We start from the raw sequence: 15446 nt of genomic DNA on the forward strand, positions 1-15446 counted from the left end.
GGGTTACGACGGTGGCGCACAGAGAAATGAGAGAAGAGGGAAAGAGAAAGGAAGGGAAGGTCGGTGACAGCCCGCAATGGTGGTGCCCCTCAGCAAGTAGGGGTGTTGGCGACGATGCGGCTCCAGCGATGGCATCCGGTTGCAGACGGGGAAGGGGAGAAGGCGTCACGGTGGGTCACGACGGTGGCGGCCTCCAGTCGACGCTCAGACGGAGGGGAGACACCGGAACGACACATGAAAGAAAAGGGGAAATGGAAACAGAGGAGGAGACAATGGTGGTCACGACGGCGCCGCGGCTCCAGCCGATCGACAAACAGGGAAGGAAGGAGGAGGAGGTCACGACGGTGACAACCACGCTGATCTCCGGCAGGCACCTAAACTGAGAGGTTTTACAGGCCGCCCTCTTTCCAGTCGGGAAGCCGATTTGGGGGTAATCAGACAGAAAGAGAGAGAGAGAGGGGGAGAATTTTGAGTTCTAATTGCTCTTTTTATATTAAAAAGTAGCGACAGATTAAGGACGAAAACATTTCGTCTTAAACACCATCCTAAATTAGCGACAGAAAAAAGTTGCGACGGAGTTTAAGACAAAATATTTTTGTCGTTAATTAGCGATGAATTTTGAGACAAAATTTTATCCGTCACTAATTTCAGAACTAATTTCAATTTTAAGAACAACTAGTTTTCTCTAATTAATTCATCGCATATTTACGATAAATTATTTTCATCATAAATTTTCATTGCTAATTAACGTTTTTCTTTGTAATGATGTAAATTGGAGACTCTCGTAAAGAAGACTGAACCACATTAAAAACTTGTGTCTCTCTCATGTGTTTTTCCACTTTCTAAGTCTTTTATGGTATCATAGCCCATTAAAGACTTGTAGAGATCGACAATGGCTGGATCATACCCTTTAGCATTTTCTTTTTATGAAGCTCACCCCCTTTATATCACCTACAATTTAAAGGGGTTTGATGGCTCAAGCACCATCTCAGTTTAAATCTAATTCTACTAAGTTGAGTATTACTTCAACTTCTTTTGAGTTGGATCTTGTCTTTTCTTACCAAGCCGGTTCATAGCCAGATTGTCAGCCGCAAGTCTTCTTTTGAGGTCTGGTCTGCTTTAGAGATTTGCACATTCTAGATCTAGAGTGATGCAATTAAAAGCTCAATTGCATGATCTAAATAAAGGTACATATACTATGGGTGAATTCTTCCAAAAGGCCAAAATAGCCCACCAATTAGTGTGGCCTATAAACCCGTTGATGAGTAGAACTCGGTGATGTGTATTCTAAAAAGGCTGCCTAGTGAATACCAGGCTTTTAAAGTCTTTATAGAGACCCGCTTAGATCAGGTGAGCTTAGAAGTGCTTTATGGTCTTCTTTTGATTCAAGAAACCTATATTAATGAATCTGAAGAGTGATCTAATGATCATTTTGGGCTTATTGTGAACACGGTTTCAAGGCCTCCCTTCAATAATCAAAATCAAAACTGCATCAACAATGGGTGTGGTGAAGGACGTGGCCTTCAATTTAGAAACAAAGGTGGTAGAGCTGGTGGTCGGACCAACAATAGTGGTTCCAATAACAACCTTGCCCACAAACCTGCATGCCAAATATGTGAGAAACAAAGGTCATACCTCTCATGTCAAGAAATTTAATCCTCAAGCTTTCATTGTGTCGACCTATGGTGTCTCTTCTTCAGCCTATGGGGATGATAACTAGTACTCTGATCCAGGGGCTACACACTTCATGTGACAAGCGACATCAACAATCTATCCATTCATGCTGATTATGAAGGGCTTGGTGTACAGTTCAGGCTTGTTAATTCACAATATTTGTTCTTCAAAACTTCTTAACAGATTTGAAATGAATGAAATCATATATGTTCCAAAAAAAACCAAGGACCTGTTTTTTGTTGAACATTGTACAAGGGATAATGATGTTTTGTTTGAGTTTCACCCTTATTTTGTTGTGTGAAGCATGAGTGCACATGGAAGATGCTTTTAAGAGGGGAAATAGTGGTGTCTTATCCAAACAAGGAGATTTTCATGAGTGAAAGGGCCATAGTTGATCAGTAACATCAAATACTGACACCCTTTAGTTTTTGCTCAAAAACTTATTGATGATTTTAGTTTATTTTTTGATAAACATATTATTAACAAATGCTTGCCAAAAGGGTAAAAGTCATAATCTACCTTTTACAAACTTATTGAATTATGCTCATATGCCTCTTGAGATTATTTATTCAGATTTATAAGGACCTGCACCCTTAGTTAGCAATGATGGTTACAAGCATCATGAGATTTTTGTTTGTGCATATTCTAGATACGTTTGAATTTTTATGTTAAAAAATAAATCTATTGTGTTGCAAGTTTTTCAACTGTTTAAGTTGCATGTTGAAAATATTCTTGGGCATAAAATCAAATATTTTTATTCATATTAGGGTAGAGAATTTTAAGCTTTGTCAAAATTTGTAAGTGAAAATGGCATAGGACAAAATTACTTGTCCACACACAGACAAACAAAATGGCATGGCTGAAAGGTGACATAGGCATAGTCTTATCCAAATATTGGACCTATGTCTTTAATACTAAGGGTTTGCTTGATAAATAGATTGCCAACAAAAAGTTCTTTTAAACAAGTCTCCTGATGAAGTGCTTTTCAAAAGAAAACCAAATTATTGTTTTCTAAGAGTGTTTGAATCAGCTTGCTATCCTTGTTCAAGTCCACGTAGGAAGCACAAGTTAGATTATAAATAAAATAAATGTGTTTTCTTGGGTTATGCTCGTAGTCATCATAGGTACTACTATGTAAATCTTGCTACAAACAGTCTCTTCATTTGTGGGCATATTGAATTTGATGATCGAATCTCTTCTTATTCAAGAGCTCACCCTCACAATTGGTTAGTAACTTAGTAGTAGCTCCAGAGTGACCCATTATTCCAACTGAAAATCATGAAGAGGTTACAATCTTGAACTGCCGAATAATTCTACGAGTGAAAGTGTTGAAGTCTCTGTTGACAGCCAAAAAGCTGATTTTTTCCCTTACTAGTGACCAGCCTAGTAATTATTCAAAGTCATCTTGGCTCTATTACCAAAATAGAAAATTGCCCTCTTGTAACTAGAACGCATACTATGGTCACACAACTCCATGATGATTATTTAAAACCTAAAGTTAAATAAGCAACACATTACCCTATTCATTTTGCTCAAGACCAGTCAATTTTAAAGAAGCCATTAAAAGTCTCAAAGTGAAAAAAAAAGTGATGAAAAATGAGTTTGATGCTCTCGTTAGAAATCAAACCTGGTCTTTGATTCCAGCTCAACAAGCAAGACATGTCATTGGTTTTTTTGAACTTATAACCTGAAAAGACTAGGCATGAAGACTTGATTGCATTGGCTCAGCCTGCCATACCTACATCTTCGTGTGGCAGCCTAAAACTTCAAGATTAGAGCCCTGTTCCTTAGGCCTATGCTATGCATTGACTTGTGCAAAGGGACAACACCCATGAGAATCTAACCTTGACTGCCCATCACCCTCCATCACAGACCTTGTCCTCAAGATGGAGTGTGCTTAATGTACAAATATTTAAACCATCATATTTCACCTGATCTTTTAATGCCAAGGCCCTATTCCACTATGCCAACCCTCTTTGGGGGCATGGCATGCTGTTGGTTGTAAATGAGTTTTTAAAATTAAAAGAAATATGTGCGAACATAGTTAAGTATTTGTGAAGTTTGCATATTTGAAAGAAAATTCACATATTTTTTTTATAAACTTTTGTATATTTGAAGAATATAAATGCAAACTTAGTTATTGAGGTTTGGGTTTAAAATGATGTTCACAAATATTATTATGCAAACTTGTATCATGCAAACTTTACGAGTTTCACACATGCGAAAGATAAAAAGGTTCTAACAAAGTTGTCTATTTGTGATTTTGGTTATCAGACGAATTTCAACAAAATTGTAAAATTTAAAAAAAAATGTCATTTTTTACAATAATTTTTGTTTTTTAAAACCACTAAATAATAAGATGCAAAATAATAATAAGCTCTATAATAATGACAACTTACTTTATGGAAGGTGGCCTCTCAAAATTGCTAAAGCTAATCATACAATCTGCTCCCACCAAAATGGCCACCATCTCATCACAAGTTTTGAGACATGATCAAGTACGGGATGCATAGGCGGAGCGGGGGGGGGGTGTAGAATTGGGCTGTAGCCCAGTCCTGCCTCCAGGCCTAGTTAAAAATAAAAAATAAAAATAAAAGCCCAGCCCTGATTCCATATGAAATAGATTTTTATCCATTTTTGTAGCCCAGTCCTAGCCCAGCCCTGACGCAGCAAATAGTTTGATTTGTCCATGTGAAATAGATTTTTATTAATAATTCTAGCCATTTTTTATTTTATCTCAAAAAAAAAAATTTTTGAGGGCGCTGCCCTCGAACCCTAAACTATCACACCAATTTTTTTTTTTGCTACACCCCTGTTTGCCCCCCCCCCATGAATCCTAGCTACGCCCATGATTGGATGCTATTCTTCATGTGATGAACAACAACCCAAATTACCATGGTTTATCTCACAGATGAGTTCCAAGCAAAATTCCATAGCCTTTTATCTTGTAGATGAATGGCATCTAAAGCACAAAAAATGAACAGCTGAAAAATAAGAAAAAATGATGGTATTTGGGTTGCCGTTCATCTCAGCGATCTCACAGTTTTTTCACTTTTTGGCCAGATCCCTCCTCTTTTTTTTTTCCATAAGGAATAAGCTGGGGAAGGTCCCTTACCTTTATTAAATTATCAACCGCTGAAGAAAGATTTACAAAATTACAAAAAGAATCGGCCTAAGACGTAACAGAAAAATTGAATACCATGTGACGGAAGTGATAATGCACACATTGATATAGATCTGTCAACGGATCACATATCGGACTTATCATATAAGAGATATTTCAATTGAGAAGATCTATCTACACGAGACAAAGAGAAAGATCTATCTATTTTATTTAGTTATTCAATTAAACCAAAAATTGGTTATTGAAGCAGATAGCAACAACCATTTCATTCATGCGCATCTTTTATTTTAGGTGCACCAAAACCTCTAGTGGAATAACAAGCCATTCAGTTTTACGCTGAGTTCAAGCTATAACAGGTCGAGAAAATGAAAGCCCAAAATTGACTCGTACAACTTAAAGGGTGTTTTATAATTAAAAAAATTCTCTACATAAAATTACATAACAAAACACCCAAACCAGCCGGATCAGGTCTGATATCCAGCACAAATCATAACTCAAACCCGCTCCTCATGTTACTGGGGCCAGGTTCATGCCAACCCGAAAAATAGTCCGGTCAGCATTTTTGCGCATTCATGGATTCCTGTCTTTAGGTCGGGTTGACAAAAACCCGACCCATTGAGAGCCCTAGAATGGCGCAACAAATAGTACATAAAGTATTGCCTACTTAACCTGTCTTCTTACACGAAATGTATTAGCGGTACAGCCAGGTCATGGTTTATACGAATCCAAGACCAAGTTCCAAACACGCAGTTAAGTCCAAATCCAATTAAGTAGATCTGAATCCAAATGCAAAATTTATTATATCTTATTATCGTATCCAGTAAAAATAGTTTGAAAGCATATATTTTACATGGAGCTTGTAAATTGATTGAATTTGATCTGGACCTGAATATAGTTCCCATAGAAAATATTGATCCTGTTTTTAGCCAGAATCCAAAAGAGTCTGACCATATAAGTTTGGAATCCAATCCAAAAACATTCAGATCCTGTTTTAAGATCCATATCTAGAAACGATGTACACATATCTGTGGCTCCACCATTGTTAAATCCTTAAAATGAGGCTTTGAAACACTACCTTACTGTAACATGCTAATTGGATCTGGATACATTAAGGTCTTGGCTTAACCAATTAAAAAAATATGGCCAATCTGATTGCCCCGTATAAATCCATCTATGTTTTGCTAGTACCCAAACCCGAACAGACCTCAAACCGAACTGTTTACATCTTTGGGTCATGTTTCCGGATTTTCAAAAGGGTCTCAAGATCCATTGAAGTGCATTGCAGGCAAAGGAACTTGGGGCGATTGTAGCAAAGAATATTCTCACGGTGGACCTATCCGAAATTCCAAATCCAAACAGGCTGACGTGAAGAGCACGTTTCATAAGGTTATGCATGGCCCCTCAAATGTAGAGGTGGCCATTGGGTCGGCCCAATTATTATCGGACTTGGGCTAATCGGTTCTTGTCGTCAGGCCAGGCCGGGGCCCATTCAAATTTTATTTGGGGTGGGCCCAATTAAAACCCCAGTTAATAGTTGGGCTCGGTCTACAATCTGTAGCTTGGGTCCGGCTCATATTATGTGTTTTATTTATTTTTGAATTAAGTTTATAAATATGATCTGCATGGTTTTTAATGTCAAAAACATGTTATTTGATCACCCAATTGTATTGTCCAAGTGGTTAGCGGAGTTCTTCTCAAGTGGTTTAGACCCTTCTTGCCTATGGTCAATTTTTCTTGGGATCAAACCAATGGCTTGCTTGGTGAGTGTTCTTTGCCAGCTAGGACGCCCACCTAGGGTTTACTATATAAGAGAGGCTCATTAAGTGACCTTTTTGCCTAGGCAGGTTCCCCGTCATAAAATATTAATCATGATAAAAAAATTAATAAAAAGTCCAGACCAAATTTCAATAAATACTAAAAGCCCATTTTCGATTCAAATCAACACATTCAAACTTATTCAAATCAATTTTAACTGGAAAACGAGACAAGGAGCTTGACAAGCTAAGCTAAGAGCCAACTCTTTTAGGTAAATGAGTTAGCACAAACATGGAAAGCTCAACTTGGCTTAGCTCATATAGGCTCATTTTACATAATATATATTATATACAATGTGCATATTTATGATACATAAATGATATATTTTTATATATTATCAAACTTTAATAAAATACTTAAAAATATTGATAGGCTCGTAAAGAGCTCAGGCTCCGTGAGTGTACCCTTGACAAGTTGATGCCGACCTAATTTCTTCATACTCAGATCCATATCCAAACCTCCAAGCACTGAAGTTCATGGGTCTCACCATTGAGGTGCCACCTGACCCAACTGTGGGATGCCCCCGTGATGATTAGTCAATGGTGGTTCAGTGGGACCCACCTCTTTTAAAGCCCATGAAAATCATGTATGGGGGTCTCGAAGTCTCTAAAAGAATATAAGGGGAAAACCTATTTTCGGGCTGGTCTAAGTAGGCTTAATCAAGAATAGTCTAGCTTGCTTGGGCATTACTAAAAGTAGTCTTAAGCTTATTTTAGTTTTATGTAGTTTTAGGTCTTCAATTAAAGCTTATATTGTAACTTGTCTAAACATTATGTGCCCTTATTGAGTTATATAAAGAGGCCTAGTTTGAGCTTAAGAATGATAAAAATGAATTAAACATTTGAGTCTTTGTCTCTCATCTCTCTCAAAACCGTCTCTCTCTTTTAAAGATGACTCTCACTCTTGATAGCTCGAGTCCCTACCTTCTGATTAGTTCCTCTCTCAAGGGTTAGTCTCTCTCATGTGTAGGTGTGTTGGTTCCTTGTGGTCTAACTCACTTCGGTAGACTAAGGCTGCAATCAAGACGTATCTTCATCTGGCGATTCAAACCTGAGTCATTGACGATCTCACCTTATCCAAGTTGATTTTGTAAAGCCTTAGCTTATTCTCATCTAAACCAACCCTGTAGCATACCTCAACCACGTCTGCCAAGCCTCAGTAAGTCATCCAAGACCTTTATCTTAACCCAAAATGAGTTTAGAAGCCCACAAACTTAATTTAGCTTAAACCTTATTTCTGACGTACTCTGAAAAATAGTCAGACATCATAAAATATTTATTTTGTAACCATAAGATGTTTCAGTCTCAAATTTGGACCTAGTATACTTAAAGGTATCTAGTTTCATCCTTCAAAAAATTATGATTTATTGAGCTCTCTGCAAAAAGACCTTGATTTTACAAGTTGGTTTGTTTGTCCCCAAAACCTAGTATGTCTCTGGCCTATCATGTTTGTCTCGCTACTTGTCCAACTCATATCTCCATGTCCCTGTATTGGCGTCCCCTCAATTTTTAAACCATCATACCTAATAAAAGGTGTTTAAAACCATCCCTTAAAATTTATGATTTTTTTGTGGTCTCGATTGAGCACACTAATTTTTCTACCGAACTTTTTCATAATCCTGTACCTGATTTGATACATTGACATAACTGCTACGTAAAAATTCATAACTAGAGCATATTAACACATAAAGTGGTATTCGAGTGAACGATGATTTGTTTTTCTAATTAAAAAAAGATGCCTTCATCACAAAAACCGTTAAGAAGGAGAGCAAGACCAAGCTTATTCGTGTGAGAAACCACATGTACGGGCTCGAGGCTAGCTTACAACATATGTCAAGCTTATTGCAGCAAATCCAAGTGAGTGTCTAAGACGCGCAACAACTCTAACCTATGGCCCAAGGTGAAATAGTCATGAGAAGTGTGTTAATTCTTCGACATGCGAATCAACCTCAATGCCGCAACACGCAGAGCAAACCGTTGAGAGCGATCTTGTTGTCCACGAAGTCGACATGACTCCCAAATGAGTGTTAGGTGGAGGTTGCAACAAAGAAAGTGACATCCATCATTCCTTCTCTCTATTAGACAAACCCTAGCTCATCTAAGTGTCAAGGGAATTCTCGAACATCCCGTACTATGCTATAAATGACCACACTCTCTGTAAGATCATATGGCCATAAGTAACTGTTGGAGTGGCTATTCCAACAGTTACGTTCCAAGAGAAGTGTTTCTTGAACAAACATATTTCAAAAGAAGAGTCTCTTGAGGGATGAAGGGATTTCTCCAAGGGGTTGTGTCCCAAAATCTTGAACTCTCTTTTTTGTCTATAAATGCAAGTGAAACAATGTATGAAACATACAACACATGATACACAATAATTCATATCATAGAAAGGAAGAGGGTTGAGAGTTCGGACCCCCTTGGCGATTTCGAGCGTAACTGCGAGGCCTTCATCCCACTGCAAATTCGGATCTGTACGAAATAGCTTCTCAACATTGGTATCAGAGCGTGGGTTGTGCAGGCTTCACAGGTCCCTGTCGGTGAAAGTGTGCACATTGGTATTTCTGCATCGCCATCACCGAAAAAAACAAAAAAAACAAAACAAAGAGCAAAATCAAACAGAAAATTAGCAAAAAAAGGTCAGTCTTTATTTTTGCTCTGTTTTGGGCAAATCAGTGAACCAGGGTTCTCGATTGTGGAAACTCGAAATAAAATAAAATTGGGTTACCTCTGTTTACACTCGTCGGAACCGACGCGGGTGGTAGGCTGAGAAGAAGCGTTGCACGATAGGGCTCTTTGCCAAAAACCACGACAGTCGGTTCTGTGAAGGGCTCAAACCGCCAGCCACCCGTGGAGAAATCTGTCGTCGGAAAGGGTGAAGGGGATGAATCGCAGAAATTTGGGGATTTTAGAAACACCCCAAAAATGAAAAACAAAATTTGCAAGAGAAAGAGGGCTCGTCTCCCTCTTGCCTCTCTCTATGCATTCCTCTCACCATCGGCTGACGACTTGGGGTTCACTATGAGGTGATCTACCCAAGGAAAGGGGCTCGACCCACCGAAGATCGCTTGCATCGGCATATAAGGGGCAACAGCTGAGCCGTTTTGACAAAAAAGAGAAAACAAAAAAAAATGAAGGGATTAGAATTTTGCTCATCTCTTATTCGATCGGTTTGGTGACCGTATCCATCATCAGAGGTGCCAACAGTGGCGCATCGTTGCTGGGGACTGTTGGCTAGATTTTTCCAGCCCTTAAAACCCTCGTCGGCGGAGGTCTTCAGACAGACGGCCGTCGGTCACCCAGTCTGTTGCAGCATCTTGCCGTCAACTGAAAGTCGGGTTTAGTGTGTCTGGATAGGCCAGAGGAAGACGCTGGAGGCGGGCGCCGTGAGTTGCCGCTTGACCGATGCCTTGGTCCATCTGCAGCGGCAAACAAAACAAAACAAAACAATACAAAAAAAAGGAGGTAAAAGAAGAAAGGAGAAAGGATTTCTGGCATACCTGAGAATCGTCGGCAGGCAAGAGGGAGTCAATGAAAGTTTTTTGCCGAAAAATCAGACACGACTCTGGCGGGCAGTGGCAGCGGTGGCTTTCTCTGAACATTTTTTTCCTGAACTTTCTTTTAACGAAAAGGAACCCTAGTCGGGTTCCTCTTTGTTTTAACGTATAAGTTAAAAAAAAATCATAATAAACTTGATATTTATTGCAAATTTTGAAAAAGAGCTTACATTTTCTTGAAAAACAGAAAAAAATGTTTCTTACTTTTCAGAAATTTCAAAAGGGTGGTTCTTTTCTTTTCTGTTAAAATAAGAAAATCTCTTAATTTCGGAAAGGCATTGATTTTTTTTTAAATTACAGGAAGAGGATCAAACATTTTTGTTTAACTCAAAAAATTCTATTTTTGAGGTTTCTGTTTCCAGTTTTGCTTAAAAAGGCTTCTGCCTTTCTGGAAATTGTAGAAAAGTATTTAAACTTTCTGATTAACTCAGAAAGTTGCAGAAACAGGTTTCTGTGTTTTTTTTTACACAGAACCCCTCTTAAATACTTTCTGAAAATTACAGAAAAGTGTTTCTAAGTTTCAAAAAACCACCTATTACTTATTTTGTTCAAAAAGTGCTTAAATTTAGCAATTTTTGTGAGTTTCTTGCATACTTAAAGATCGTATTGCATGATAAACTAGTTTAGAAGGATTAAAACTAGTTATATTTACAAATATTAGTTAAAATATACTTTATTAATTCTTATATTTGTTCGTAATTAGGAAAATGGCAAATTGAGTAGTTAAGGCTGAGTTGTCCAAAATCGAAAAACTCAATGGGACGAATTTTGGAATGTGGAGAAGAAAAATGGAATATCTATTGACACATGACAAGACCGTATACATATTGAATAATGTGAAATCTTCATTAACTGATAAATCAACTGAAGAAGAGAATAAAGGTTACAACAAGTTTATTGAAGATGATCAACTTGCTCGATCAACTCTTCTAACATTTATGCAAGATGATCTCATCCGAGTATTTGAAAATTTTGACACTACGAAGAGAATGATGGAAGAAGTCAAGAAAAAATATGATATGACTTCAGAAACCCATATTCAACTTCTTCTAGAGCAGTACAACTCTTGCAGGATGAAAGAGTTAGATAACGTAGTCGATCATGTGAATCGAATGCTGGTAATGGCTAAGGACTTAGCCATAAAAGGAAATGATATTTTCGAGCGCATACAAATTTCTACTGTATTAAATAGTTTTCCTTCAACATGGAAGATGGTGTCGATTGCCATGAGATTAAACCAGAAAAGCCTTACTTTAACAAAGCTCCCTCTTCAATTAGCTCTTGAGTACAAACACATGTCAAAAGACAAAAATGGAGAAGTTATAAATACTCAAGAATCCTTCCCAACAAATTCTCACAAGTTCAAGCCTACAGGCACATTCTTCAAGAAATTTAAGAAGAATAAATTCAACAAGAAGCGTCCAGTGCAAACCAAGAACTCCAAGACTGCAATTAGGGGAGCATATTTCTCTTATGAAAAAGTTGGGCATTTCAAGAATAATTGCCCAAATAGAACCAAGAAAGATACTCCAGGAAAGCAAGCAAATGGAGAACGGAAATTAGTATATACTGTATCTGAATCACTGATCGCAGATAGTGATCTCTCCGGGCGGTGGATAGATTCAAGGGCGACGCGACGTGTATCTAAGACAAAGGAAGGACTTGTGGAAATGAAGGAGTTGAAGCCTGTAGATCATAAGGTGTATATGAAAAATAACACCTATAGTGATGTGGTCGGGATAGGGACCTATAGGCTTTAGGTAGAAGAGACCAGTCTCCTACTAACAAATGTACTTTATGTACCTTCCATGAAAAAGAATTTTTTAGCAGTGAGAGACTTTGTTAAAAAGGGCTTCGAAATCCGCTTTCGGGGTGACAAGGTCACTATTGAGAAAGATGGAAAAGTGAAGCTCACGGGTCACTATGATGCTGACCATGGTCTTTTTCGTCTTAATGTAACTCCTTCTATAAGTAATGCAATGAATATTTCTGGTTATATTGATTGTGCATTTAATGTAGATGCATATTTATGTCATTTAAGGTTAGGGCATGTAAATATCAATAAAATGAAAAGAATAATTCACATGGGTTTACTACCTTCCCTTAAAAATGTGGAATTTAAAAAATGTGAACCATGCATATCAGGGAAAATGACAAGAAAACATTTTCCTAGAGGAAGTAGGTCATGTGATTTGTTAGTTCTGGTACACACAGATATTTGTGGACCTTTAACCGTAGAAATACATGAAAGAAAATCATATTTCATCACATTTATAGATGATTACTCTATGTATGTATACATATACCTAATTTCTAAGAAATCAGAAGCTCTAAAAAAGTTTAAGGCATACAAACATGAAGTTGAAGGATTATTAGAAAGAAAAATTCAGGTTATTAGATGAGATAGAGGAGGTGAATATAACTCTGATGAGTTTAAGACCTTATGTACTGATAATAATATAACTCCTCATACAACGGTGCCTTATATGCCATAACAGAATGGTGTAGCAGAACGAAGGAATATGACTTTAATAGATATGACAAGATCCATGTTGGCACATGAAATCTTTCCAAAAAACTTTAGAGAGAAGCAATTTGTACTGCCATGTATATCTACTCCACATGAATTATGGACTGTTAGGAAGCCAGACTTGAGTCATTTACGAAAGTGGGAGTCATTTGCTCATGTGTTAATTCCTAGTCAAATGAGAGACAAGTTAGATAATAAAACTATCAAATGCATCTTCATGGGATACCCAAATGGATCAAAGGGATATCGTCTATATAATCTTGAAAAAGGATTTATAGAGAGTAAAGATGTAGAATTCTTGGAAACTCAAGAAAGCATTTTCAATCTTGAAGATGATGATATTTTTCTGGATATCATAAATGATCCTGAGATACCCATTCAAGATCTAGAGCATAACGATCCAGTTGTGAATAATGAACAAACTTTACAACCAATAACTGGACAAAAAATAACAAGAACTCCTCCATCGTATTTGAATGTTTATTATACATTCTTGGGTGATGAATTATGTTATTCCATGCATTTAGATGAAACTCTTGATAACTTGAGTTTTAAAGATGTGGTTGCTTCTAATGAATCTGAACTCTGGAAGGAAGCAATGAAAGATGAGTTGAACTCCATAGAAAAGAATGGACTTTGAAAACTAGCTACCTTGCCTAATAGATATAGGGCAATTGATAGCAAATGGGTTCTCAAGAAGAAACTCAAGGCAGATGGATCTATTGATAGATTCAAGGCTAGATTAGTTGCAGAAAGCTATACTCAATGAGAAGTGATTGATTATGAAGAAACTTACTCTCTTGTTGCCAAAATGACATCTATTCGTATTATTTTGGCATTGGTAGCTTATTTTGATCTTGACCTATATCAAATGGATGTGAAAACGATATTTTTAAATGGTGAATTAAATGAAATTATTTTCATGCAACAACTAGAAGGTTTTGAAATTAAAGGTCAAGAAGATAAAGTATACATGTTAAATAAATCCTTGTATGGACTTAAGTAGTCACCAAGACAATGGTATTTAACTTTTCATAATGCTATAACCAAATTGGGTTATGAGGCAAATAGTCTGGATCACTGTGTATATGCCAAGAAAAGTGGGAGTAAGTTTACTGTGTTATCCTTATATGTTGATGATATATTAATTACAGAGAATGACATAGACATGATAAGTTTGACTAAATCATGGTTAAGTTCTCGATTTAAAATGAAGGATATGAGTGAGGCTTCATATATCCTTGAAATTAAAATTCACAGAGTTAGAAAATCGAGATTGTTATGTCTGAGTCAAGAAAAATATTTTGACCACATTCTAAAGAAATTTAGAATGGAAAGTACCAAGGCAAAAGGTACTCATGTAGTAAAAGGCCCAAAACTAAGTAAGAATGACTGTCCAAAAGATGGACAAGAAAAGTTGAATGTTCTCTATGCTCAGGCAATTAGGAGCTTGATGTATGCAATGCTTTGTACTAGACCTGACTTAAGCTTTGTTGTAAGTCTAGTAAGTAGATATCAAAGTAACCCTAGGCTCTCTCACTAGAAAGCAGTGAAAAAAATTTTTCGATATCTAAAAGGAACTAAGAAACTTAAGCTATGCTATTAGTCAGATAGTTTAAAGCTTGTAGGATACTCAAATGCTGACTTTGCTGGTGATATGGATGAAACAAAGTCCACCTCTGGTTATGTATTTATGTTAGGAGGTGGGGCAATTGCATGGTCTTTCAAGAAACAAGGGTGTGTGACACAATATACCCATGAAGCTAAGTATATTGCCTGTAATATGGTGACCACATTTTGTGTGTGGATAAATCGTTTCTTAAATGAGTTGAAATTGGACATTCCAAAAGATCCACTTCAACTATATTGTGACAATAAAGCTGTTATAAAACTAATACAAACATGAGCAAATAGCTCTAAAAGTAAGCACATTGAAGTTAAGTATCAATATATTCATGATATGCTTATGAAAAAGGAAATAACAGTGGACTATGTTCCTTCAAGTGACATGGTAGCAGACCCGCTAACCAAGGCAATCATTGAGGATGTTTTCACTAAACATGTAAGTCAGATGAGACTCAGATATGTCTAAGTGGTAAATGAGTAAAGATTACTAAGAAAGTGTGTATGCAAGGTTCCGATTGAGAACAAACATATAAACACAGGGGTGAGTAAAGATTACTCAGATAGTGTGTATACAAGGTTTCGGTTGAGAACAAACATATAAACACATGAAGTCCCTTATGGCCAAGTGAGAGATGTAAGATCATATGGCCATAAGTGACTGTTGGAGTGGCTATTCCAACAGTCACGTTCCAAGAGAAGTGTCTCTTGAACAAACACATTTCAAGAGAAGAATCTCTTGAGGGATGAAGGGATTTCTCCCAGGGGTTGTGTCCCAAAACTTGAACTATCTTCTTTGTCTATAAATACAAGTAAAACAGTGTATGAAACATACAACACATGATACACAACAATTCATAGTATAGAAAGGAAAAGGGTTGAGAGTTCAGACCCTCTTGACGATTTCGAGCGTAACTGCGAGGCCTTCATCCCACTGTAAATTCGGATCTGTGCGAAATAGCTTCCCAACACTCTCGTGGTGACCGACCTATTGAGGAGGAATCATGCTCCTTTAACATTCATAAATGTTGTGAGGAGAAGCCCCAATATGAGCCTTCCCTTGCTTGTTGTATGGCCCTCGCAATGATCAAAACGTGGGAGGTGGGTGCATCGGCCCTCTAATGTGT

The sequence above is a fragment of the Nuphar pumila genome, chromosome 5 (genome assembly GCF_984573655.1).
Source record: "Nuphar pumila chromosome 5, dmNupPumi1.hap1.1, whole genome shotgun sequence".
NCBI lineage: Eukaryota > Viridiplantae > Streptophyta > Magnoliopsida > Nymphaeales > Nymphaeaceae > Nuphar > Nuphar pumila.